This window comes from Ischnura elegans, chromosome 4 (assembly GCF_921293095.1).
Source record: "Ischnura elegans chromosome 4, ioIscEleg1.1, whole genome shotgun sequence".
NCBI lineage: Eukaryota > Metazoa > Arthropoda > Insecta > Odonata > Coenagrionidae > Ischnura > Ischnura elegans.
Window position 1 is genome coordinate 74,122,551 of NC_060249.1, and position 24,390 is coordinate 74,146,940.

General features: G+C 39.1%; 1 protein-coding gene across 1 annotated transcript in view; it reads right to left on the reverse strand.

Annotated features, from left to right (window-relative positions):
• The window catches only part of LOC124158167, a 323,520-nt gene that overhangs the window by 190,196 nt on the left and 108,934 nt on the right, over positions 1-24,390 (reverse strand). The gene's annotated exons all lie outside the window — the stretch shown is intronic.

Here is a 24,390-nt window from a genome sequence, read left to right on the forward strand (position 1 = left end):
ACTTGGTGGCAGTATTTTGTTATCAGTCAATCTTATGCGGCAATGTAATGGATGCTGAAAACTGATTTAACACACTCAAAACTCAATACATTTTGTTTACATTACATCCAATAATATTTAATTTGTTTTAATCAAAATTAATTTTTAATCACAATTAAAGAGTAATTGGATAAAATTTTGATAATATCACCTTGAAAAATAACGGACATATGTCGCTCCCATAAAAAAACTTTTTGCGCTCAACTGAAAACATTTGTTTGTACTCTACTGACGTTCATATAAAAATATTCGTTCACAATCAGCTTTTGCTATCACACACACACACATATCAGCTTTAAAATCATTTTACTCTAATTACATTCGTTTGCTCATAATATTCACCTAAGGCAATATCAATTGATCACGTAGAACTTGTAATATGAAGATGCGGAAGGTGCAGTCGAACCGTCTTCTCCAGTCAATAGCAACATCCGAAACATTTGTTCAAACCTTTCATCCACGGAATGGAAACCTTCGATGCGTAATCTTCTATGGAAAACAAACAGTTTTACAGCGTTTAAAAACTTAATGTTAGGAAAAAAATTATCTGATTTCGTTTCAATTCATGAGTTAATACACACAGCAGGAAATAGTTTAGAGCTAACAGTGTAGTTGGTTATATTATTTTCTTAGTTGATGGTTTTTAAATTTTACCCATTTGAAGCAAGTCTGTGATTTCGATTTTTAAGATTAATTTTATAAAGATTAATCAAATCCACACAATGACTTGTCCGCCCATCGAATTCCGGTCTCAACGTAGCGCTGCAGTATTGACGTGACTATTAAGGGATAGTTACGGCAGCTTTGACAGCGAAGACTTCCACCATAACAGACTGGATAATAAACTGCTCGGAGGAGGAAAAAAATAGGACAGGCAACACCTTGGTTGACAAGGGGACTACAGTAAAAATCTACGCTACATGCACTCCTACCCACAGACATTAGCGACGGGAATAACAAAAAATCAGTATCAAGGGCACACAATTAACAACAATTAAAAAATATTGTCTACCGATGTAAACTGAGAGCAATCATCCCAAAGGCGGATTTAAGGGGGGAGATGGGGGCACGTGCCCCCCCAGACGATTAAAAAATACACAATATTTTTAATACAAATATCAATATATTTTACATTTTAATATAAAAGCTATAAATATCTAGATATTTATAAATAACTTGTATATTAAAATTAAGTGTATATTACGTATAGTAATTGTTACTTTAAGTTTTTAATCCCAAATATTAGAATACCATTGGCCTGCATTTACCCTAGTGCCAGAAAAAAAAATCCTGAATCCACCCTTGATTCAACCACAAACAGCCCTCCATAATCCACAACAATCGATATCTATCGAAGACCACGGTCAGTTGACAACGATCAAAAGCAGCAATCATCGATGAAGTATTCAATCCTGGGATGTCCTAAATCTATGCCGGGTGCTTCAAATTAATACATTTTAACTTTTGAATTTTTTTTATTTAAGTCGTACATGGAAAACCAGGAGCCTTGCTAGATGAATATTAAGGTCATGAAGATAGAGGAGTGGAGCTATTACGTCGCAATCCAACACGACCATTTCTGGAGGAAATTCGGCAAAAATGAAGCTGATGACCAGTGCAGGAGATAAAACAGAAGAGAGAAAGAAGTCGGGTTGGCATGGGTAGAGCACGAATGTGCCGGGCAGAATTCGGGACCACAAAGAGTTGGAAAAAAGGAAATGAGGCGTCCGTTTCAATTTTTTTCATTTTAGGAAGCACACGACGCGCGAGACTTGCATACCGAATGAGGTCTAAATGAAAGAACCGAGGCATCACCTCACATATCTCATAATGGAAACGCACTCCGAAATCGCTGAAATATTCGAGCAGGAAAATAGAATAGTGCGCGTAATACACCGGTCAAAATTCTCCAACTACTCCGGACCACATACTCAACAAATACCTCGATATTATCATATTTGATACCACATTCTCTCATATTATGTTGTTAAGCAGTGACGTATGAAATTAAACTTATGTTACATTGCAACAAATTGTATAATATGACAGGTTTTTAACACTCAAAAGGCGAAAAAGTGGGCTGTACATGAAAACTGAATGCCGCCGAATGGTACTTACAAAAAATAATTCGGAGGCGTCAATGCCATGGCGAGCTGGCGCGATGTCTCTGGGGCAGGTTCTCCTGGATGTCCGAAGTACACACGTCCTTACCAACAACTATCTCTTCGTCTGGAGTATCAAAAAAAAACTCCTTGCCCTCTTACGGCGAACACACATCAAAAAACAAGCGAAAAACGGAATGCACCACTCGGCGGCAAATACGATTAAGAAGTTTACCGAACAACAGGTAATCTACCAGTTTAGGTAGTCGTGCAAAATATAATGTAAGTATCACCTCGGAATATCCCCCTTCTCACATCGAATATCCTTCTTCTTGGCATAAGGTCTACTATTCTTCATTATATCCATGATCCCTGCTCTCTTTCTCCACCTCCCTCACTTACCCTACACCCATCTATAATCACGGTTTTCAGCATCCCCTCTCGACACAGGTCAATGACTGGTATCCTAACACTTCTCGCTACTCGCCTACTGTGGCGGCTTGAAGCACTCACGATAATTTGATATTTTTTTACGAAGTCCTAATATATAATAAAATAGCAATACTGAAAAACGCCCATTTAGGCGGTACGAGGTGTGGAATGTAGATTCAGAAGTACACGCCCTAACGGAAGAAGAGGAAGGATCGAATGGTTAAATGTGATAATCCATATTAAAGGGTGATATTCAGAAAGTATCACACCTTCTCATCGCGAATTCCTTGACCCAGTTACCGCAACCGGGATAGATCGGAGATGAACTTCATGAAAAGACTTAAATAAAAAAACTCCAAAGAAAGGGCGACCCTCAAAGACAATTACACGGACAAAAATTCCAATACGCCAGAATAATCGAAGAATATCATCGATTACCGATGGCCTTTGATAATAGACGGCCACTCAATCTCTCAGGGTATCATTCCGAAGGATGGTTTCACAGACCCATGCGAAAAGTGCAGAATAGATATTAGAAAAGGATTTGCGTCAGCAAAGGAGGCGTTCATGAATGGGAAAGATATAACGATAGGAATGCAATGTTAGAGTGTGTATAAATCCTAGGTAAGAGTCTGAACTGGAGTGCTTCACGGTGTGGAAACGTGGGCACAGAGGGAAGAGGACGAGAAGACACTGTTGGCGTTCGAGATTTGGGAATCGGGAAGAATGGAGAAGGTAGAAGTAGAGAATGAGGAACGATTAGATAGAGAGGGCGTGGAGCGGAAGTTGTTAGATGATGCAAGGGAGACAGAGGATTCGATGGAGCGAGCAATGAGCGCGGTATGGATGCTAAAATCCGTGTTAGAGGGAAGAATGCTAGGCAAGGAGGTAGGGTAAGGAAGAAAATAGGATTTATTGGTAAAGTAAAAACAACCTTATTGTGAAACAAAAAGGTAATTCCAAATCACGAAGGGAGGCAGACCAGGATTATACGCAAAATTCTCCATAGGACATTACCTTCTAACCGGTAAAATACCTTTCATAAAAATGATTATCGAGTCCAAACCCTTTTCCTCCGTGGGCGTGAGAATTTTACGCGTTAAGGGTATACAGGCAAGCTACCTTCTTAAGCGTCGGCGATATTTTTTACGAAGTTCTGATAATCGAAATGATTCACAGCAAAATTCTTGGGGGACAATTGAAAATCAAGACTATCCAACGCCATTAAGTTAATAGCAATCCGATACCAATTTTCAACATCAGGTGATATCGGTTAATGTTATCTAACTAAATTCGATCCCAAGATTGGATGGATTATTACTCATCGAAGAAGTCGAAAATAATAAGGCAGAAAAAAACGTATCCGTCTATCACCAGTATCTGTTCTTAAAGTACCGGGTATAGATGTATAAAGCTCCGCCAAGTGAGATGCCTAAAGCTACCCCAAATATCTTCATATTGTATTTTTTTTTTAATTTCTACATTTATTTTTGGAGAAATACTCCATTTAATATGCTGCTACAGGGATTACAAATTTCTCTGGTTGTCCGATACCGATTAAAAACCAATTACTCCATACATACCACGTTTATTACCTAAAGATTACAAAAGAGGATTATCAAAGAAGGCTAAAATCTTTTGAGTTTAACCGAATTATATTCTCATATTTCCTTACCATTTAAGTGAATTAAACTTAGCATCATCTCACTAAACACATAATCAAAATTTCAGTGTTAATTTTCTAAATCTTACTTTTAACCTTTCGCTGTACTTGAGCGGATACCTTACAAGTGGACCTTCTTAGTGGAATACTAAGTTCTAAAATTAGATACTTTTACAGCATTTCACTTCGAATAACTCATTTTTTGATGATACTAATAGTAAAAATAGTTCCTGGATAAATTTCTTAAAGCATAACTTTAAAAATTCACAGCACCAAAGCATGGAAAAGATAAAGACACGAACGATCAAGCAAATTCGCAAGCTCGATAAGTTTAGCTGAAACTACAATCTAAATATAATCAGGATAATCGTTTTCGCGGTCGAAGGTAAGAAGATAAAAGTAACCACTTGTAAGCATCTTCTGTAAAGTATTGAAAAGAATTATGCCAACAGGGTAAAAGAAGACGGGGGAAGTTCCTTCTAAGTAGGTTATCGTACGGCCCTACCCTTGCAAGCAAAGTGACGAAGCGATTAGGCTTAAGGAGAAAGGGTTCATAAGTGCGATTACGGGAGGAGACCTCGGCGAAAAAATAGACTCGCAGAAAAGTGCGCAGGCATAAAAGGGCTGCATCCACGACGATATGCCGTTAATGACACTTTAACGCAGGTCTACCAACGATGCAAATATAGAGAGATGGAGACCTTGAAGTAATACGTGTATACGATATTCTACTACGTCAAACAGCAAAATTAGAGTATATTCACCATACAGATTAGGCAATGATTAGTTAATTTGCCCAAATTTGTTCTATTTCCTAATGTTTAAACATATAGTGACTCCATTTTTATTACAATTAACTATAAATACAAATATTTCCGTCAGATACCAAGTTTTATTACTATAACCCTTTTAAAAAATTGCGCACGTGATATCATTTTTTTCTTTGCAATTTCAGGATACATCCTCCCTGTTTTAATGTAAAATTCGTTTTCTGAAACTCACTTCCCCGTATCTCAAACGATCTTATTCTAAGTTTAAATACTTCAATATCAGTGCTTTCCCCACAACATAAATCATTTTGAACACTTCCTCATTCGCTTTCCTCTTTGCCCATCGTACTTACCCCCGCCATTCCATACTCAAATCTCAACTACCTCGTTCTTATTCTCTTCCTTCCTCAAATTTCGTTTGCACTTTCACAAAATATTTTTTCATGCACAATTTTGTACGCTCTATTAAACCAGGAGGTATCCACGAGTTCCATAATAAAAAAGAAAAGTTAGCATCGCATATATTATTGGAACTAAATCATTAGTATACCATTTCAAAAACTAATTATTAAATATGATCACACTAATGAAATCAAATTTTACGTGTTTCATTCTCACTACTTCATTAACTGGGTAGGTATGAGGGAAAATATTTAACGAGACACGTAACATTCTTTGTCAATTCATTAGCTTGATTAAATGACAAAGCATCAGGACATTTGTAATTATTCCTAATTATACCCAGTATTTCAGATACAAACAAAACACAACTTCCCATTCAAGGAAATAAAAAAGAAAATTATTATTAGTAACAGGCTCACTCATAATAAAAACGTATTAATTTAATATTCTAGCAAATACGTGAATCAATCAGCAGCAACATAACGCTGGCCCTATATTAACAAATGACATCGATTCTGCAAAACACACAACTCCAGTAATACCTCCGGTCACATTTTTCCACACGAAATAACTTTTCAAGACCAATTGTATAAGTTGAGCACGAGAGGTAACATCCACCCAAAGTATACCCATGAAAACAATTCCTCCCGAAGAAGTTTCTTTCCACAGTTCACAACTCACCTCATCTATTCTCAGTGAAGTCGACCCGAAGGGAATTTTTATTTCTGATCTTGGGAGATTACCACTCCAGATCAGGCCCGCGAAAACTTTCCACAAAGCGGGCCCCCGCGCATCCGAACGAGGGCGTAACTTGCGTTTTCTTGCGGCATCCCGACGTCTCCGGGAGCGAAACTCGCTGAGCACGCACACCACCAAGTTCCACCCGCCAATCTCATTACGCCGCATCTCATTAAACGGGAAGAGTACTTGCGGCGGACGCTCAGACTAGGAGCCATCCTCAAGCGCCACGGGAGACGGCAACGGGCAGACTCAGATCAAGTGTTAACTTCCAACGTTCGAGACTGAAGTTATTGATAGCGTACGCCTTCAAGAGCTCCTCTATCCTCCCTCGACAGGTTCGTTAACCTCAATAAATTCCGAAGATATCTTCACATGTTCACCGTGAAAATCTCCAACAAAAACAAGATTTAGGTCTCCTACGCAGAGACATTTTAGGCTTTATCTTACACCTTACAAGCCACTTGATAACTTGATTTAGGTGATTTTCAGAGAAGTCATTTAGGCTTAACCTTCTCAGATCAAAGACTGCATCTTAGGAAATCATTCCATTCATCGACCACTATATCGTTACTACCGGCAGATAGTATAATGATATTATTCCTCCGTAATTCAACAGGTTTTTTGCGGTCGAATTATCAAAGGTGTCACATTAACTCTAATAGATTGACTATAATTCTTTTCCTATGATGATCTCGAACGCTTCCAGTCAGTTCTCTTCCTTCCATACATCTAACGCTCCGAGAAAGCGAAAAAAGACCAAAAAAAGTGTGTGTGTAAAAATGGACACAATAGTAAGGATATCAGAGAGGGAACTGCGTAGGCAAAGGTGGCTTTCATGAATAGAAAAAAAGCTAATGATGAGAGGACCATTAAATGAGAGGGTTAAGAGAAGGCTAGCGAGGAATCTGATAAGAAGTGAATCACGTCAAGGTGCGGAAACGTGGACGGGGAGGAAAGGCGAAGAAAATAGACTGTAGGCGTTCGAGTTGTTAGTGAGGAGGAGAATAGAGAAGGAGAAGTGAAGCAAGGAAGAGTAATGAAGAAGTGAAAGACATGGTGGGCAAGGAGAGAAAATGTTCACATGAGTTATGAATGAGACGGAGGATTTAGATGGGGCGAATACTAAGCGGAGAGGGAATTTTAAAACCCGAGTAAGATGGATCAATGTTATAAAATCGGGGTTATGTACTCAACCATGGACAATTTTCAACATATGTTAAGTCACAGTCACTTTGAACTACTGCCTTCCTTAATTAATTAGCAACTACTCATGACCCAGAAATACTTTGTTTTCAAAATTTCACCAGCTTTTCTTCTTCACTGACGACCAACTGCCTGCGATCGCATAATATTTATTTTCAGACTCGATCGACCTTTTCGGTACGTCTGCCAACGAGCCTGTCTGATATGGTTGAAGAAATATGAAAAGAGGCGATTAGAATGCTACGCATAAAATGGCAAAGGGTTGGCCATAAATAACAAGGCCCCAAGTGCCACATCCAGCATTGTTATCTCTCAATGGTAGCTTCTTGAGAAACCTAATGCAAAGAAGAGTAAATATTATAATCTAAGAGTTCCAATATAGGAACCAGAAACACGAAAGATAAAAAGGTTATACCTAATTCCCGGGAAAACACATTCTGCGGACAATCAGTAGCATATTGAAGTACGAACCGACTTGAACAAATTATTTTTACTTTGTTCAAGGCGCTGACAATTTTTCCGCTCTTCAAGCGCGCTAGCAAAAATACTACATTCACTGAGGGGTAATTATTCCGCTGTTTTTTCAATAAGGAATAAATGGCAAAACGTAAGACAACAACCAGGAATTCGATTTTATAAAGAAACTTGGTAAAAGCATTAATACTATTTAAGACATCGGAATAAATATAATTTATATCACAGAGTAATTATAAAATCAGAGACACTGCGTTTATTTAATCAATATTTTTTAATTAAAAATTATTTCCACGAGATATTTAGAGGTTATGTAATAGTAATAACACGTAGTAATAGCAAATAGTAATAGCAAAAAATAGCCACAGAGGGTGTCAACCAAGTCTAGACTCACGGGAGGCGGAATCGTTTTCCGGTTGATCCATTATACCTATTAAAGGACAAACGGAAGTCAAGCTCGTAAAAATACCGACAAATAGCACTGGTCCTACGGCCATAAAGGTTAAGGGATCCCGTGCATTAGTTATCAGCTAACAGATGCGCTTTTAATTGACCACTGGCGGGAATAAGAGTACGATTACTTGGGTTTTCAGCGTGAGTAATTTTTGACCAATTATCGCTAGTAAACCGCATAATATATTCCCCCGATGCAATTACGAAAGCGCATCTGTTCGTGGTTCCACAGGCACGCAATTAATCCTTACAACTATGGCGCTCTACCAGCGGAAAACATGCACTAGAAATACGATAGTTCACCGGTAATAGTGCTACAGGAGGCACAGAGGTACACAGGCAACACACGGGAGAACGAAAATGCTCAACTTAGTTTTGGCAAGGAATTCCCAGTTATTGGCGGGTAGAAGTATTATAATCTAGGAATGTCAAATGAAATAACAAAGTTAAACAAAAAAATACTACGAGAGACATATACTCCTTCGAGTACCTACCCTGTATTTTGATGGCCATTATTCTCCCTTGATAAGGACTTTAAAAGGGCGAATATCAAGATGGCAGAAATACCAGCTCTAACAGCAGACGATGCCTTCACAAGCATGAGCCACAAAAGTTCAAATGATCATGACCTTAAATATTGAATTAGATGAAGTGAATAACTTTCACAAGAGTCGAACACATAAATCAAATTTTGGTCACGACACCATTGTAAGAGATAACTGCATTGTATACACAATATTAAGACACATCGAACTTCTTTCATCCGCCCTTCACCTTTTCAGACGAATTATTCTCCAAACAACATTAATAATCCTAGACTAAAGTTTAAAAAAGATGATATATATATATAGAAAACACTTTGCCACAAAGTTAACAAATTGCAAGATATTTTGATTTCATGGTTTTGAATAACATCACACAGAAAGCCACACGGATTCACAGCGAGCAATGAATCATTATTATTTAGGCAAAAACTTAGCAATATCGAGCCCACGGATGAGTGATTACACGTACTCAAGGTGATAAACATTATTTAGATCCAATCCAAATATACCTTCCTTCATGTATATCTAAAGATTACGTCCAAGTTGGAGCGACACAAAAAGCACAGCTCAATAAGGGATTTGAAAGGGAGGAAGTTGATCTTGGCGCCATCCTCGACGAAGACATCACAGCAAAGGGAGGCAAAAGTGGCGCCCCATCCCAACTAATTAAAAGCTTCCGGGAGTGGAGGGGGATGAAAAGAAAAACAGAGAAAGCAAGCAGCACCGAGAGAGGAGTCGAATGGGGAAGGATTTGGCGGGAAACGGGGAGTTACTACTCAATGGCGGGAAAAGTGGGGACTACTGCTAGACGGTTGGCGGGAAGATATACACAAGAGTTAAAGAGGAGGAAATTAGTTCGCGATGGGGAAACAGGAGAGTGGGAAGATTCACTGCGAGACAATGGCTCCAACTCGCGCAAGAGAGGTGGGGAGAGAGGGAGGAGGTTTAACAGAGGGAGTACGAAAAGCTATCTATTCGGGGAAATCTGCGAGCGCTTTGCCGGAAGACAAATGCCGAGGGGGGCGGGGCTGCAGGATGGTTCGAATGGAGGGAAATCGGGGGAAAAAAATAAGGAATGGAAGAGAATCATGCGAGTTCCCTCGGGTCCAATATTTCGAGCGATATTCGTGATCCCGTATCGGAAAGCGATTTAAATTTCGCTGAATATGCAATACGTCGAAACAAATTCTACACCACGTACACTATAAATATAATCACACGACAGGAACAACAATACCTTCGACTACATATTATTATCCATATCGCACGTTATAATTTTTTTTTGCAAACTTCTTAAAATACTTCAAACACACCTCAAGGTTTCGCTAAACCCTGACTACTAGGAAAATACAAATACAGACAAATATTTGCGACAATTTATGCTATTTTATCAGAATATAAAATTAGGCCTTTTTTACCAAAATTTCACGTGGCGATTATTAGGATATATATCAGCATAAACCTCATTACTAGTAAGCCTCGAAAGGAAATCTTAATCTTCATTCCCGGTATATCCAATCTCGAGGTAAACCTTGCAATTTAACTACATTTGCAAGAGAAAAGCTCCGTCAATTATTCATTTTGAACAAACGAACATAGACAATTCATCAAAATACATTAAGCATATCAAGGCATAGGTAAAATACATCACATTTAGGATACGATGAGGTTGAAGCTCGAGATTGTTTATCACAATAACATATCTCTACTCAATCCTACCTCAGGACCTCCGACAATGTGCACCACACGACTTTTCTCGATGGAGAAAAATAATACGCAAGATCCGTGGGCTCGATATTGAAAGTCCATATCGTGCGGATCGCCATTCGCAACATCGCACGAAGAGGAGTGTTTGATCGCACGGCTCAACCCTTAAAAACCTTCCCTCGCAGCACCGCTAAATGGCCTAGATTTAGACGCGGGGATCCCGCCGCCCGTCGAGTCACGTGTTGCACTCACGGGGAATCGATAGGTGGCGCCCAACGAATAAGAAGAAATAAAAAGAAAAAGAATGGCAACACTACTCTCTCACTCCCGCCAAACCTTCGGTCGAGACTCCCACCCTTGTCACACCCCCCTCCCTTATATCTCCAACCCCCTTCCCTGACCCTTTCCACGCCCCACGGAACACCCTTTTAACCGAGAGGTCTCTTTTCAAAGCCCTTATTCCTCCATCGCGAGGGAGGAGGCCCTTTTGTTGGACCGTAGAGAAGGGAGAGTATAACCTGGGCTTTCTCGATTCCGAAAATGTTTCGATCCGCTCGCTTCGAAATGAAAATGCAAGTTTTGTAGTCCACAATTTCTAGCTCTTCCTCTAAGTAGTCTTGAGGAGCCACCTAGGCGAGTGGGCGAAAATTAGCGAGAAAAAATTGTTGCCGCCTCTTCCTGCGTCCGTGGATCGAAACGAAAATGAAATGTGGATTCTGATGATAAATTTCTATCTTTCTTACGTTTTATTCACAAGTCAAAGTTGACTGCAATGGCAGAGTTGAGCTCGACTCGTACGTGTACACGGCGAATGCAAAGAGAGAACGAATCGATTGAGGACGTGGTCGATCTTGATTCGATCTATCAGCGAATTTAAAGCAGTTTAACTTGGAGTGCAGTAGGAAAAGATGGATGAGAATTTTAGATATAGAATCTTAGGCGGCAACGTTGAAAAAATATATATTTACTTCCTGAATTACTTATTCATTAATAATGAGGTATCGATCAAAGAAAAAGCTGAATCTAATTTTATCACAAAGAAAGGGAGATAAATATATTCCTCTTTTATTATTAACAATTATTTTTCCTATTTTTCTACCTCCAGCATCTTTGAGAAGCTTATTGGAACTCTTGGGACACACCTGTGTTAATATTACGAGGGAGATGGCGCTTTTAAGAAATTGATTTAATAGTTAAAATCGGCTTAAATAAATCAGATAAACATAATACAAAATTAATAATTCACATACCCATGATTAATAAGGTTAACTCATTCGTATCGGAAGTAAGTCACTCCCACTGTTATGTTCTATCATGAGTAATTTAAACGATTCAGCTAGACACGTTTTCCCGTACAATGGGCCAATGATTGTTGGAACAGAAAAACAATATGGAAAACGTTGGAGATTTGTAGGAGACGTTTTCATCAGCAAAAGGGTTAAAACCATGACCACCTTCAGGACATCTGTACACTACCAGGTTCCAAGCGTCTAAGTCGTTTCCACTTTGTCCTGAACGAGATCTCTTCTCAAGTCTCTGAGTATCATCCAATGCATACTTCAACTATTAATTTCAAATTTTGCCTCATTACCTTTCCCTGTTCTACTATCCCACTTCACTCAGCCACCGGCGACTCTTCTTCTTCAAAAAAAAAATTGAGACATTTCTATTTGTCCCATGCATTGAGATTGAGTTTTCCTTGATTCTCATTAGAACCTCTTCGTTCCTTACCCAATTTGCCCAATGCAATTGCATTCGGAAGGTAAGTACATGAAATAAATGCAATGTAAGGATTAACCAGAATATCAAACAATTTTCATTGCGATCCTTCAGAAAGAGCATTTCAAACCCAGAAGTAACTTATCGAAAGGGGTAAGAAGGAAGTGAGGGTATGAATTTCGATCACGCTTCAATTTCCTTCTCCCTACTGCCAGTCATGTATTTCCACGAATTCGGACAGCGAAAGTTACAACGCGAAGACTGACGATAGGCGAAGTACGATAGCCTCGATGCGCTAGATATCCCGGTCGGTTGCATACGGAGAAGTGGCGTAACTAGGAATATGCCTTGCGAGGATGGGATGCCTTAGTGGGGGGGGGGGGAGCGACCCCCACCAAGTCACGGGAGGTCCGGGAAAATGTTTAAAAAATGAAATGCCTGCAAATACATTTTACATAATTTTGGCACTAAATATTTTACTTAACCAGATGCAGTAATAATATGTGAAAACTGGACAATAGCTTTAAATATTTTTTTTCTCTGAGGCTTTGGGGGGAGATCTATCCTCTCAACCCCCCCTCCCCATAGTTTCGCCACTGGTACGAAGGGTAAAAACACTCTTTACGCCAAGATAGCGGGCGCTATACCGCCCAGGGCCACACCATGACAAAACGTCTGCTACTCTCTGTATAGCCCTCGTATTTTACGGGTAAACAAAAACTTCACTCGGAAAAAAACTCTGCCATCTTTCAGATGGTAGATCACTTCTCTATCTTCAAGGATAACACACAGCCACGTTAATAGGTAAGCAAGGACGCAGCATTTACTATCAGGGAGAAAATCGCTAAAAACAACGGTTGATATTAGTCAATCAGGATGTCCCAATTGTAGGTGAGGAATTCAACCACTTACACCACATGCATGAGCGACCGGCTGCGCAAAATGATTTTTCCATGGCGAATTCCGCCCTTGATGAAAATTACTTCACACTCGTGCACGTGACAATGAAGAAAGTTTCTAGCTACCCGCAGTACTTAGTGGACGTGACAGCGAACAAAGTTCCTACCTATCCGAAGTACTCAGGAAAAATTGGCAATGAGGAAAAGAAAAATTCAACCAAAGTCACACCCAATACGATGCTTTCCTTAGTCTCTCTCCTATACATTGTACAGCACGACCGAACCGCGGTAATAGCTGACCTGATCCACTAGGAAAGAGAGGAGCTGAAATGAGTTCCCCGTGCGTTCGAAGTCGCTGGCACGAGCGGGTAACGTCCGTGCTCCCGTTTTGGTATTCCTTCCACGCAGAGAAAGGGGCCAAAACATGTCTATCCGCGCTCATCCTTCACCCAACCCTCGTTAACGCTCGCCGCAGTGGTAATTACAAAAGTTTGCGTAGTATTAGTGAAATAAAACAAAAGAAGCATGAAATTTAAAAAAATACAAAAGGGACAGCGACCGAAGCGAGACTGCGGAAACCCTTTGCAATGCACAGGCGCGGAGATCAAACTCGAGGCGTAACGGTCGAAGGCGGTGTATCAGGCTTCTGTTATAGAAACTGTTATTCACATCCATTAATGCCCGATGTTTCTGATAGTATTACGGAAGGAAACAGTTGTGCCAAACAATAAAACGAGGGTAATTGATTAAAAATAATTAATTTTTTCTTTTTTAATTTTATTCTATCAGAGTAAGGGAAGAGCGATAAAGTGTATTCTGTTTCTCCCACCGTACCTATGGAGAAACGATACCATCGCGACACGTCGCCGTTCGAGCGAGGAGCTTTCCGACAGCACCTAGTCCAAAAGTAAACACGCTGTCGATAGGGTACTGTCCGCACGATCCTGATATTTCCTCGCTACACCTTGCTTTCTACCGTGCCATGGGATGAAGTACCCACATCATTAAGGTTGCTACAGAATCTGTAATTTTAGATTCTCCACCTTTTCCACGTAAAACTCCGATTAAAAGTCGTCCTCGACTTTTCTTACCCCTAACTTCATTTTACCTTAATTATACTAAGCGACATGAAGCAAAACACGGAAATCAAATCCAAATACTGAAATTATTAATGAAAACATTAGTCAAGTGGTGGACATAGTTATATGCATAATCGAAGAATCTATCCAATCTATCACTAGTCTTGAAAATGGTACAGTGTAACCGAAACTAGTCGGTAATAAAGGGTGTGTTTTTGTAGAAAAGCTAAGAAATTTCCTTCCAAACATTGAATCTATCCAATGCTAACGGAGGAATAAGTACTGCTAACGGATATTTTAAGGCGGTGTATCACGTTTCGATTGAGATACTATTATTCACATCCATTAATTCCCGATGTGCCTGATAATATTACGGTAGGAAACAGTTGTGCCAAACAATGAAACGAGAGTAATTGATTCAAAATAATTATTTTTTAATTTTATTCTACCAGAGCCGTAAGGTAAAATACAATTCGCAAACAATGTCCGAAAATAAATAAGAATGTGATTGTTTATGACTCACGCGCCATCAAAGGAAAAAATTTCCTCGTAAAATTGAAAATTTTGACAGGCCATACACCATAACACTGGATTTTCAATACGAGGTTGGCTAGTAGGAAACTTTAAAAAATGAAAGAATAATCCTATTTTTAATCCTGGCTTCTTCATAGTATGCATGAGCACTCTCAGATTCCCAGGCTCTTCCCAACTTTCCAATTCTGCCAGCTGTGTGCCAACAATAATGAAGCGAGCCGAAGGTGTTTATATAAGTTGCCTAGTAGGTACATACATAACTTTTGAATTGTAATCAGCTCTTTGTCAAATTTTCTAAATCGATGAATTTCGAAGCATGAATAATTAAGAGTCGATCCGTCAGCAAAGAGAATGCTTCCATGTTGACCATGGTGAAACTAATGTACACGCGGAATTATTTCCCGATTCTCAGCATCAGATATTCGTTCATTAATATTTAATCATTGCCGGCAGTAATTAAAGAGTGTTAGGGCATTTCTGATAATAAATATCGTAAACGAATAAAAATTACTGATTCTGAAAGGCAATGGTCAACAGAGGCCTAAATTTTACATACAGTAATTATCACTTTTGAGCGAAACAAATGCAGTGCTCAATTGATCATAAGGATTGTACGTACTCAAACAGCAAAATGGATCCGCCCTTACAAAATGTATCGACCAAAAATATTTATCACACCGAGAGGTAATTCTAATGAACTTCCGAGAATAATGCAAATCGTCACAGCAATCTGAACCAGATAGACAAAGCGTCAAAATCAAGAATTTAATCGCCTCATCGCTTAAAGGTGGTACAGTATACGCGTTGTACCAGTAATTAATTATAAAAGGCAGTAAAATGCATATTCTAGCTACTGTTTGAATGAACTTCTGGGTATACAATACCTTGAAGGAAGTAGGACCGCTTTTCCTATATTAGCCAACTTTCGTTTGCATCCTATACCGGGACAATGAATGACTACCAACTCCGTTAAATTACGTTGCGAGACGCGAACAACGCAAGCTATTGACTCTGATGAATGTAACTCGTATACCAGCGGTACGTTGTACACTGAACTATGTTCAATCTGTGAGCCAACCAGCCAGAAGATACCGGGTCGATTACAAGCGTCTGACAGGCATCAAGAGGCCATTCACTGAACGTTGTGAGTGGATGGCTCACGCTGAGAAGCAGCGGGCGCAGACACTGCAACGTAGGGCGTTCTTTGAGGGCGTTCTTACAGCTAATTAGCTGCTACATCTGCGCATCTGGGAACGTCATTATTTTCCATTGATAGACAAAATACTACTCAACGGTGGGTAGGTAACGACGTACAGCTTGCCTCCCACTAGAATTGAGAACGTACTTACGAAACCAATATCTCCTTTAAGCGTAACTCACCTACCTGAGAACATCCACACTGCTACGTTCTATACTCATCCAATCTCACCCACTACCTTTAATTCTCTGTACGCCATGTTCAGAAGGGATCTTTATCAATAAAGGAGAAGTTCAAATAGTTCACTGAGTGCTAAAACACTGAATTTTTAATGCTAAAATTTTATCGAAAACTTAACGTAATCCTCTCACGTTTTTCTTTGACATTTCGGACATAAAATAATTAAAATCAGTCCTAAAATATTCCAAAATCATGCTTTTTCACCTGTGAGCAACAAATATCACACCAATTTCTAAATTCCAACAACATACTAAACGATTCTAGTACCAACAAGAGACATCGGTTCGCGCATGGCACCCCTTACATACCAAAATGTGGCTCATACATTGGCGATTCTGCCGATATTACTCCAAACTTTCCTAATTGTTTCCTCATAATGTTCCCATAAAACCGGGGATTTGCAAACTACTTACCCCTTGTGCTAGGGAAATTCAATCAAATGCTTTGCATTATGACAACGCGTAAAAGACACAACTACGATTTCTTCCTCCAATTTTCCGAATTATGCTTTCGCCGACGTATTATCTAGAATGGACTTTACCCCCTTCAGGACATTTGTAAACACATCCCGCATGTTGTAGAAAGAAACAAAATGAGATTTCAATACATCCGGTGGAGTAGTGGGTAAAGTATCATTCTACAAACCAAAGGTTCTACCTATCAAATCTTGGTGATGGATGATAGGGTTCTGCATGCACACAAATAACTTCGCAGAACCTGATATGAGGTCTAGGGAATGTAACCTGACCGATAAAATCTTAGGCGCTTATTTATTTGTTGAAATTTCAATCTTACTTATCAAAACTATTACGGCAGTTGACAGAGGAGTGAAATTCGTGTTTCCGCGTCGTTCGGCACCGATTCAGTATCTCTAACCATTAGCTGTATGTGCGATATATCACATTTTGCATACCACCATAGGTTCTTTTAAAGGGCTAAATTCACACTAACAACCAAAAGTATTAGTAAAAAAATACTGACGGTAAAATGTAGCAAAAAGGACTGTGGGCGGAGGTTGCCTGGAGCTGTACAAAGTGAGATAATTTATAAATACTTAATGTTATTGTGTTTCTTTCCAGTGATTTTTTCCCGAATTACACATGTTGCTTTTTTTTCAATCGCTCCCAACAATATCAAGAATTAAAATAGGGATTACTTAGCTACCAATAGTTTAAAACGTAGAAAATGAGTTGAATTTTTCAAATAGAGCGACCAAATGTATCTACGAAATGAGTTAAAAGGTGAACAAAACGCCGCAAAAACAATCTCATTATTGGAATACAAACACAATCACACAGACATGAGCCTAATACTCATTCAATAAGAGTCCGAGAGCATTTTAGAGGATGATTTCATGGACACACAAATAAAGTAATTAAGGCACGCTTCGAAATAAATAAAAACGCTCACTAATGGCAAACTCGTGGGATGGCATGCATGGAATTCGAGTTTACATCTGGACACGGACGTGCCAAATCAGCAATGGCCCAAAAAAAGTCCGAGCGCGAATAATTACGACTAATGGCGTAGAAAGGATGGGCTCCCAGCCGGCACCATTCAGATCCCGGAGATATAAAACGGCTGACTCGTTTATTGGATTACTCGGAACTCCGTGAAATAGAACGCCAGATCCGTGGAGGAAGCCACGATTCGTCAACCCCAACACCCGAGATGGCACTTAGGTCATTGTGACAATGAAGGCTAACGGATAATAAGGACGAGGCACATTAAATGACCGCCATATCACACTCGCTCATCTTAGGAGTCAACAAAGAAAACCTCAAGCGATCCTAAGCACAAAAATTGAGGAAAGCGACATGAATCAATGGCTAATAAAAATTTGAAAAACAATCCTTCCCAGGGGCACGATTTTGGAACAACCTTTCTTGGATTTTCACTGGGTAAGGTTTTTCTACCCGCGATTCACGTATCGTTTTCACGGTTGAATAATGAAGGAGGTAGATGACCAATGTGTCGAAACTTTTGCAATAAAGGAGAGCCAGCCCCCGTGAAAATTCTGGGAAGACTTCATGAACAACTACTACCTATTTTCTACTCAGTTCGCATTAGAAGACCCCTGGTCTAGGGTTATGATTCTCGCTTAGGGTGCGAGAGGTCCAAGGTTCAAATCCCGGACGAGCCCGAGTTTTTTGTCGGCCTCGGCGGCAGCAGGGAAGGGTTCTCGCCAGCCAAACCGAAGGTCGCAGGTTCAAGTCCCACCTGTATAGGTAGCTACCATCCAGGACAAGGATGTGTGAGATTATTCATTGCTAGCAGTTGAATATTTCCCGCTGTAAATGACCACATTGATGTTGTTTTTGGGGCAAATGGAAAATAAAATTTGGCATAGAACTATTTATTAGAAGCATACTTTCAAATCCCCCGCAGACATTATTTGGGGGTTGGCCACGCTTTCTTCTGCCACCCCAAAATTCGGTGTCGAATGAATGGCATTAAATAATCGAAATATTTATATTGGTAATTATGTCTAAATGATTCGTTGGGGAAAATGGTATAAAATTCTTTTTACTAAAATGAATTTTCATTTTAAATAATTTATATAGTATTTTTAAGAAATTTCATATTTTTAAATCCATGTGGAGGAGCCTCTTTGGCATATTCCAAGCAAAAATATGGTCAATATCTGAAAGAACGCCAATGGACATGCTGCACCTATCTAGCGGCTGTGGTTTTGACCCCGAATAAAAGAAATACAGAAGGAAAACTGGAGCTCCGTGCTATATATTTTTCGAGGCTTCCGTATCGGGCGCGAAAAAAAGGGTAGATTTTCAGCCAAAATTCGCGCCTCGCCACCTCCGGCGATGGGACCCGCTGTCCCGCACACACGACAATTGACTCGGCTTCGCTCGATTACGCCCGAACGTGTTCAGGCTGGGACCTAGGGGTCGGGACGAATAGCCGTGTTTGGCCGAGGAGAGAGGGTCGCGAAGAGGCGACACTGGCGAATACAAATTCACATTGGATTCGCAATAACTCGCTCCAGCGCATCCAGGAATTTCCCCGACGGCTCATATCCTGGGGCGATAAACATGAACCATCACATTCAAACTCTTAAAAATAACAATAGGTCAACAATACGTAGCGTTAATTAAATTGACGACACCAGGACTGATCAGAAGGATCGATTTAGGGCGCCGTTCGTAACGAATAGTCCTCTAGCACCAGAATGACTGACGATAAGTTTTACCAACAGAAAATTCGATTTATAACGTGATTAGTTAATTGTTGTGCTTGACAGAAGAGCTATTTCAGACCCAGTGCCCAGATTTCGATATGAAATACAGCGTAAAAGTTTTTCATCGAGTTTTCCAAATAAAATATAACCTAACCATCGACAATTAAATGAAAGAATGTGTATGGTTAATTATGAGTTTTTTATGCACCCTTGGCTCAGATTAGTAAGAGAATGACAAATTATTCTGGCAAAACCTTTTCCTCCCAAATTTTTTCTGGTTAATATTGTAACGAACTTTGAATACGGTGCAATAAATATTGAGGCAAAGAATTTAATATCGGTTATTGGAACATTAAAGTCAGAATTATAGTTTTCAAAACTTATCTACTACCGACGCTCTTCCGAAAAGGAACTGGCACATTTTAATGATCCTGCATTCCATCTCGGTGCTGCCATGTGTTACAATCAAATATTTACATTTTGAAATATTAATCACGAAATCTAAATTTACTCATTGAAGCCAATGATGCATAGCTATGCCAAAAATATAGGAGACACCTAAGCAAGTTTCTCTCAAGATGAAATTAAATATTTTTTTCATCTTAAATGTCAAATAAAAATTCAGCACTGGCAATAGAATTAGTGGTTCTCAGTAGATCTATATCGGAAAAACGTTTATAGAATAACTTAACCGTTCAATTTTTCTGGATTAACGCATCAATTAGACGGGGTATTATAGATGGCATGTTGTTTTCCGAAAGATAATGAGAGATTGACAAGTATACAGGTCAATATGATTCATAGTTAGTTTTCTCAGTAGGGTGGGATAGCGAATGTAGAAAAAATGAGAATAACTTATTTTTATGAACTTCGCGACAGATTACGTACCGTTTAAATATTAGATGCCAACATTTAAATGTCGTAGCAATATAAAAATTGGCGACGTTACTGAGGTCCTTAGCCCTCAAACCATTTTCATTGCGTCTTAAATAGGCTAATAACGAAGGTTTCCCGTGCTTGAATGGTCCAAAAAAGTGAAATTTTGGCCATTATTCGAGGGAGGTTAAAACTTGTAGGTTTTCCCCTTTCAGAGAGACAAGGACGAAATAGGATTCGTAAGAATGGGAAGAATACGCATAACTGAAGCCTTTCTAAGTGAGAGCCATTATGGTGTTTTTCCGGAACCAAGGGTACAGAAAAAAGTATTCAGAGGCCGTACAAAGAAATATAATTCGTTTGGCTGAAAATATGACTTTTACCAAATTAACCACAGAATAGATTTCACTAGCAATGCATCGCCCGTCCCATCCTATCCAAGTAATGAGGACTTTCCTCTTTGATCACTACGTTAATATGATTCACAAGCTCGTAGACAAAGAATTAAGACAATGCTCAATGACAACTTGAGATAAGTCTCAGCAGCATAATTATTTCCTCCTTAATTATCCAACACCAAAGGCCAAGAAACGGAGGAGAAAGGCGAGAGTATAAAAAATAACGAGGAAAACTTAGAGACATCAATCTTAATAAAAATTTGCTGATTCTCGAGCAACAATTATTTTCAATGAGCTGGGAAACTTAAAAGCAAGGAGCGCTTGGTTTACATCCACACAGTCCGAGTTTTCCATAAATTTTTTTCGCGTTTTCATCCCTACCACTTAGAGAACAAACGGTCATGGTTAAAAACAAAACAGTACTTCATAATTATGTGTTAGTGTACAAGCCGCTTTTTAACACGTCCAAGAGGTCTATATCACCATGTGGATTGAATGCAGCGGAGAAACACACATACCCCATTCGGACGAAAACGCCATCGAAATGTGCTAAAGATATATTCAGGGAACGAAAACATATACAAAAACCGGTATTTGAATCATTCGATTATTCCTTCGGATTTATTTCGCCAGTATTTATACATTACCATAGAGTAAGAATATACTTACTCTATGATATTACACATTGCCAGCACAGGCCCAAAGCAACGAGGCATAAGACCTCACGACCCAAGCCCCTACGTTCAAGGGTTCGCCTATACTAGCTGCGGATAATACGCTGATATACCTGCGTACACTTCCCGAACATAAGTAACTCACTGATGATTGGAAAAAGATGAGACTGCTAGGGCCATAGGAGGACAGAAAATAATGAATATTTAAGGAGTTAATTATGTCGATATTAAGATAGTTCAGCTCGTATGAGGCCACGGAAACATCACGAATGCGATAATTACTAGCAATAACCATATAAAATCTACAAAAAAATATAATCAAATATTTCTTTTGGCATGACATACACACGTACAAAAGGAATTTTAAATTTAGAGAATTTATCCGAAGCCGAAATACAACCGCCACGAACTCGAAGAAACTATTGAAAATTCTCGTCGAAATTTAACATGATCGGAAAAGGCACAAGTTAATCAATGCTTGCATTGCATTTAAGTTAAATATTTTCAGTGAGCCGTTACAGTGCAGTGTTACGCGGAATAAAGCGAGAAATTACGAGGTCACGCGAGGGAAATAGAAAATTAAGAAAACCACTTGCTGCAACTCGGACAACTGTACCCTTTTCATTCTCCTAATGCCACTTTAACATATCTTCGCCGCAAACGTTTTTGCACCTCACAAGCAGAGACATTTAAAATTTCAACAAATCCGCCACACAATTAAGTTACACAACCTAGATTCAACCTCACGCCCTCTTCATGTGGAATTTAAGAGAATCTCTACGCAGCTCACGTAAAACATAAAGAATGTATACAAGCGAGAATACGCAGTTTTGGAAGACTTTTTCATACAGACGAACAGAGAAATGTCCCAAGCTAAGTCAACCACTGACACAGCTTTCTGTTAACATGTATGTAACACACGTACACGTAAACAATACAAATTAGTGTGGCAGCAAAAAAAGTTTCAGGCTACGCTGCCTACAGCCTCTAACGTCACGTCTAGGAAGTTCCGATGGTTCCCATTTAAGTAAAACGTAATAATCCTGTTTCAGTCTTAAATTAAACCGGATTAAAGTGATTAAATCGGACCTCTTCATACTAACACGTGAAAATAATTTCATTGATCAATATTATATAGAACTAACTCTTTTACGAGGTACCATCTTCAAATAATTTACATCTCTACTTGTAGCCGCGAGGCGTTTAATCTGCTGGCGCTTTTGTTTTACAATTGCATGCTGTTTGTCCTCAAAATCGGATAGAGTCAGCAATTAAAAAACAAACGGAAATTATCAAACGATTGAGCAATATATCCTCAGACCTCCAGATCAAAACATGGAAATCGTCTACGGTATTGGCATTTTGAGGATATTTTCAAACAATATACCAGCTTTTATACTCAGCATTTCAAATATGCGGGTATTTTACTTCAATAACCACTCCTAAAATAAACTACTCCTGTGCTCAGGAAAATGATTTTATTTTAAGACTTTAATACACGGGATCTTTCGGGTTATTTCTTCTGAGTATTTAGCCAGTAACTCATTCCCAGTGTAGGTCTAAAGCAACTATGAGAGGTATTATTAGTGGTGAATAATTTAATCATCAATGACGTTCAATCCAGAAAGAATTTACTAATAGAACTTTTTTACTAATAAAAAACAAAATAAAATAATTTAATACACGTGATATTTCAACAGATAACACGAGCTAAAACCGGAAACGTGAAATCATCCACGGACGAACCGGTGGAGCTATAAATATGCATACAGGTACCTATATTATAAAATACCCGGACATTTTTACATCAACAGCCCTTCCGAACATAAACTGCAATTATTCCAAGCAGTGGAAACTGAAACGTGGAGATTAAGAGTCAAAGCCACGGGGATCGACATCGCAGATTACGAGCAGAACTCCGGAACGCGAAATCATCGCGGCGGGCGGTGATGCACTTGACGCGACGTCAAACACTCGATAGAGACACTCGATGCGATTAAGTGGGTTAGTCGGGCGGAGAGGCAATACAACTCGACCGGTCATACGCACAATCCACATTAATTAGGTCAGAGATCTCACCTCTTCCTCCCCTGCACGAACCCAGTGCGACAATGACGCGGTCAACCAGCCGCCGCGCGAGTCTGCGACGAACAAAAGAGGATTACGCTTGTGGCCGACAGCGCGCACGTTTTCATAAACCGTAATCTGCGCGTCATGCTCGATAATAAACAGGAGTGCTAAAAATCAAACAATTTACCATCCACACAGAGATCGAGTTTGAGTGCTCACTAATTGATAATTTCATCCGCCCAAAACAGTGTGCACCGAAAATGTCACGAAATATTCCATGCAGATGGTTGGAGTACTTGATGATAATAATAAATAACCTTTGATGATATAATTGATAATTTAATCCTCCGAAAACAGCGTGCACCGAAAATCTCACGAAATATTCCATGTTAACGGGCAGACTACTTCGGATGATGATACGAATCTTCGCCAACGATGGAATCTTCTGATTGATTTTTTTACCCACTTCCGATTGTCGGATTGGCTCCAAATTTTGCACACTTACTAGCTTCTGAAGCCAATAAAATATTTTTTTTAATCAGACATTTGAAAATTCGTTCCATTGTGCGCTAATTAATTAACAAACTTTCTTTATAGTTTTAAATTCTATCTATAAATGACATTAGTTAGAACTTTATTCGGCAGAAATATATTAAAACGCTCTGATTTAATCGTTTACATGATTAGAAGATAAAAATAACACAAAAAAGATGAAAAACACGCTTTTTCCAAAAACAGTATAAAATGCACTAAGGAGTAAAAAATAAGCTTTTAATCAGTCGGAGACCAAAGCGTGGGATCTGATTAGGTTGAGATATGAAAAACTTATTTTTTTTTTTTACTTTTCACTGCATTTTATAGTGATTTCAGAAAAAGCGCGTTCTTTGAATCTTCTTTATGAATACACACAGAATAGCGAACGAATATAAAAATTATTTGCCGCGAGCATCAAAATTTTCATTTAAAATCGAACTAT